This window comes from Oculina patagonica, chromosome 4 (assembly GCF_052425735.1).
Source record: "Oculina patagonica isolate OP01 chromosome 4, crgOcupat, whole genome shotgun sequence".
Lineage (NCBI taxonomy): Eukaryota > Metazoa > Cnidaria > Anthozoa > Scleractinia > Oculinidae > Oculina > Oculina patagonica.
In genome coordinates this window covers 36,697,831-36,702,074 of record NC_135761.1, presented here as the reverse complement: position 1 = coordinate 36,702,074, position 4,244 = coordinate 36,697,831, and the positions used below count along the sequence as shown (strand labels likewise).

At 34.4% G+C, this 4,244-nt stretch overlaps 1 long non-coding RNA gene across 1 annotated transcript in view; it reads left to right on the top strand.

Moving 5' to 3' along the window:
• Positions 1 to 1,314, top strand: part of LOC144648681 (uncharacterized) — a 20,537-nt gene extending 19,223 nt beyond the window's left edge. Inside the window, exon 3 of the long non-coding RNA XR_013569728.1 lies at positions 936 to 1,314. This is a non-coding gene — a long non-coding RNA (uncharacterized LOC144648681). The remainder of the gene's footprint in view (positions 1 to 935) is intronic.
• Positions 1,315 to 4,244: the final 2,930 nt, after the last annotated feature.

Here is a 4,244-nt window from a genome sequence, read left to right as displayed (position 1 = left end):
CTTAAGAGTGTACATGTGCTCATTTTATACACGACTGGTATTGTGCAAGTGAGAGGTGTGAGCAGAGCTATGTCTGTACTTAATTTACAGAGTTGAAACATTCTTAGTTTTGCACTGTGACAAAATTTAATATGAAAACTTTATAAACACTGATATATTTTGTTTGTAAAAAGTAAGAAAAATTGCACAAAATATTGACGTAGGAACTTTCTTAACCATGGCTTCTTGTAGTGGGTCATTTTTGTTAAAAGGATACGGAAAGTATAATCCTTAGAATTCTTTGCATTGTTCAGGCTATGCAGCAAACACCTTTAATCCTGGTGAAATTCCTTGAAATGCTTGTTTTTACTACTTGTGTGGTATATTTAGAACTGTTACATAACAGGAAGTTGCGTTTAGCAATTGCACCATCCTTCATGTACCCAAGATGCTTAGCAAGTAAAGTGTTGTGTTGTTCAGCCATATTGTTTACTGTCCAAAGCTATCTTTACTGATATGCTACAACATTAAACAGCACAAAATCTTTAGTATTTTCTGGCTCCCCCAGGGAAGTTACAGTTTCAACACAATGGACGTCTAAAGTCTGTAAGAAGACAGCAAATGGTCCAAATTTTCTTTACTGAACCAGCCAATGAAAAAAATATTGTTAATAATACTTTATTCAAAATACAGATTTGTAGTATTATACAAAAAATAGTATTTGAAAAGGAGGACCATAAAGTTAGCCCTATTTAGGTCTCCTAACTAGTTAACCCCCCCCCCCCCCCCCCCCCCCCCCCCCCCGTTGGTTAATTAAAATGACTTACAAAATAAAAAATTTTAATATTTAAAATATCTATTACATAAATAATAAACAATCTAAAATATCTATAACAAATATATGGCACTGAGGCCGTGGTGGTATATAATTAATGTATGTTCATCTACCTTTTTAGGCTCGCTTTAAATCTGTTGTCATTGATGTGGCAAGACTGTCAAAAATTTGATATTCCTTAATTCTTCTGATTGCTTGCTCAACATGAATACGAAGGCCAGCAATCTGTTGCGTTTCTGTTATTCTTTGGAGGTGAACTGCAAAGACCTTGTTTTAGACAAGAAAGGAGGAATTTTTAATGTAGCTTTTTGGGGTTGTAATAAATCCTGAATCAGGAAACCCTTGTCTGCCATTACCTCATCTCCTTCTTCGATTAGTGACAGAATTCCACTCCGTCTTGTTATCTCTTTGTGTGATATACTTCCCTGATATAGGGAACTTACAAATGTTACAGCACCGTGAGGAGTAATACCAACTAGGCATTTTAAGGTGGTATGCGACTTGTAACATTTTGAGTTCAGAACCTTTGAGCTGGGCCATTGGACCTTGATTTCAGTGCATTTTAGGATGACCCTTGTTTTAGGGTATATGTTTTTGAAGCACCCAGGCATGCTATTTTTTTTATATGAGTAGTTCTGGGCCAAATTGGCCTAGTTATTCAAGACGAGAGTTGAAAAAAAAAATCAATGATGACATGATGAATAAATAATTAACCATCTACAACAGTAGAAGAAACTGAAAATAATTAGAGAGAAAAAAAGAAAATACTAATAAGAATTACTTTATATCACCCAAGTAGTAGAAGCAGTAACTATTCTAATAACAACAATGGTTTATTAATAGTGTATTTCTTATATGGCTCTTCACCTCTTTACTCAAACTAAAACCTATCAAAAACGACTGTAATCAATTGAAATTCCAAATGAAACTATAAATGACCAAAAAAATTAAGCATCTGTGTAATATGAAAAGTTGTAAAACTTAAACAGTAGTCAACTTCTGGCTAAGATGACATAAAATATAAAAATTTACTAAAAACGTTTCGGTCGTACGACCTTCATCAGTTTACAGCGCGTGGATACAAAGATTGAAATGGTTTCTTAAATACAAGTAATACATATAACACAATGAGTAAGAATCTCCAGCCATTCATGTGCTTTGTTATATGAGAAAACTTTGACAACCAAGAGAACAGCTGCTCACAAACTTCTGTGTTGACATCCTTTTAAAAAAAAGGAAAGCAAAAGTAAAATAACACAAATTTTCATTAATTTGGTATTGTTTTATTATTAATTCAAGGTATATATATGATATATTTAACTTTTTTCCATTTGTAATGGCTATAAAATTATTAATTGATCAATTGCCTTTTGTAAAAGAAAAAACATTTTAATTTTTTAGGGGTTTTATCAAAGTGTGTTATAACTGTATAAAAGGTGTGTTCCACATGATCTCTGTCACCTGAACTAATAATCAAAATAATTAAGAATTAATTGCCTGTTACAATCCTTTGACTTCACAAAGTTCCCCATGACTTCAGTCATGTATTTCCTTAAGAGAGAGATGTCATAAGAGTTGTTGTAAATGTCTGCTCTTGCTGCAAGGCCATCTTTTCCAGCTCGTCCGTCCTCTTGGCAGTATTCTTCCATACTGTATGGGACCCCAATGTGCACCACCCTCCTTGTACAGTTGATGCCCAGACTAAATACCACAGAACAAATAGTACATGGTGGGTTGATGTACCCCTGACCAACTCCTTGATGATTCTGTTTCTTTCATGTTCTGGGTGAGTTCATCAATTTGAAACTGTTCATTCCCCTTTCTTATTTTAAATTTGAACTTTGATTTGTCCTGGCATAATGTTTTTGTGACAAAAATTTTCATTCTTGATTTCAAGTCTACACTGACTGTTGATGCATGCACATATACAAGAAAAAAATGTGAAGACATGGTATTTATACAAGAATGACACTGCAAACTGTGTGTTTATTATTGGGAAAAATGCTCATTTTGGCCCAAGTTATCAAAGGTTGATATTAATTCAGACAACTAAATATACTAGTAAATAGCCAAATAGTACTATTCATTATCTTGTGGCTGAATATCTTTCAACTTTTTTTTCTACTTTGTTTAACTCTTTATAGTCCAGTTGCTCTCCTCGTGATTTCTGTTTTATATTCTTCATTGTTGTTGAAGGAGATTGGAGCACAATGTCTGTACTGTACTGACCACCATTAACTGCATGGATGTCTAGAGTTATGAATCAACTATTTGACCGATGAGCACACTAAAATGATATAATACTTACACGACACTGTTTAGAATTAGATATTTTTGTTTTTCTTTGCTTGCTTCCTATCCCAGGCCCCGTTGCTGTCCACTACTCCAACTTTGAGAAAAGTTCTTGTATTAGCTGTCTTGGTTAAGAATCCTGCTCTTCAATTGTTTCTCCAAGACGCCTGTTTTCAGCTAGCAGAACTTCATATCGGTCTTCTGTCAAGTCTCCTATACTCATGGCAAAACAAAACACAGAACCGTACTTCACTAATCTCACACAGACAGTCATCAAGGTGTGACTTCTGAAACATTTCTGAAATCTTTCAGCTTCAGTTGAAAATATATCGGCATAAATGAGGAGAATTTAATAAACTTAAGGATTAATACCCAAATTTGAAACAAGAGTAGCAAAAAAGATTGATTAATTCAAACTTATACTGGACAGATCACAGATATTTACAAAGCTTTACCGTCACGTACAAACTTTTTAAACATAAAGCCCACACCTTAAGTTGATATAGCTGCCTCAAGTTTTTCGTCTCCTGACTCAGACTGCAAAGAATCTGATAAACTTGGATCAACAAAAATATGCCTTGCTCTCTTTGCTTCCTTCTCAGCATTTTCTTTTTTTGTCCAACATTCATTTTTCACGTCATAAAATGCCTTGCGGTGCTTCCAGAAATCTCAGAGTGGGAGGATAGAAGGGAAGCTCCTGTATAAAGTTAGCTGGCAAATTTTCCAAAGGTTTTTTCTGCTAACACCTCTCAACCTTGATTATCACAACTAACAAACAGGTTAAATTGCAACTGACAGATGCCATTTTGCTTTCTTTAGGGAGACTTCCTTTAAGATGACCTATTGAGGCATATGTCTCCAGCAAGCCCATAAATGTTGCTGTAGGTTTAAATCAAGTTTAAAGTAATTTTAACCAATATGCAAGAGCTTTTTTGTAAAAAAAAGTTAAACAAAACTGAACGTAGAACAAAATGATTTCCAAATCACACTTGGTGATAAAAATGAATCCTACCATTGGGTGTTCAATTCCCTGTGCTTCATCATACCAGGTTTGTGGTGGTATCTAAATTGTTGCCCACTCATACCAAGTGAATAATTTTATGGCACTTGTTACCCAGATCCACTTAGCAATTAACTT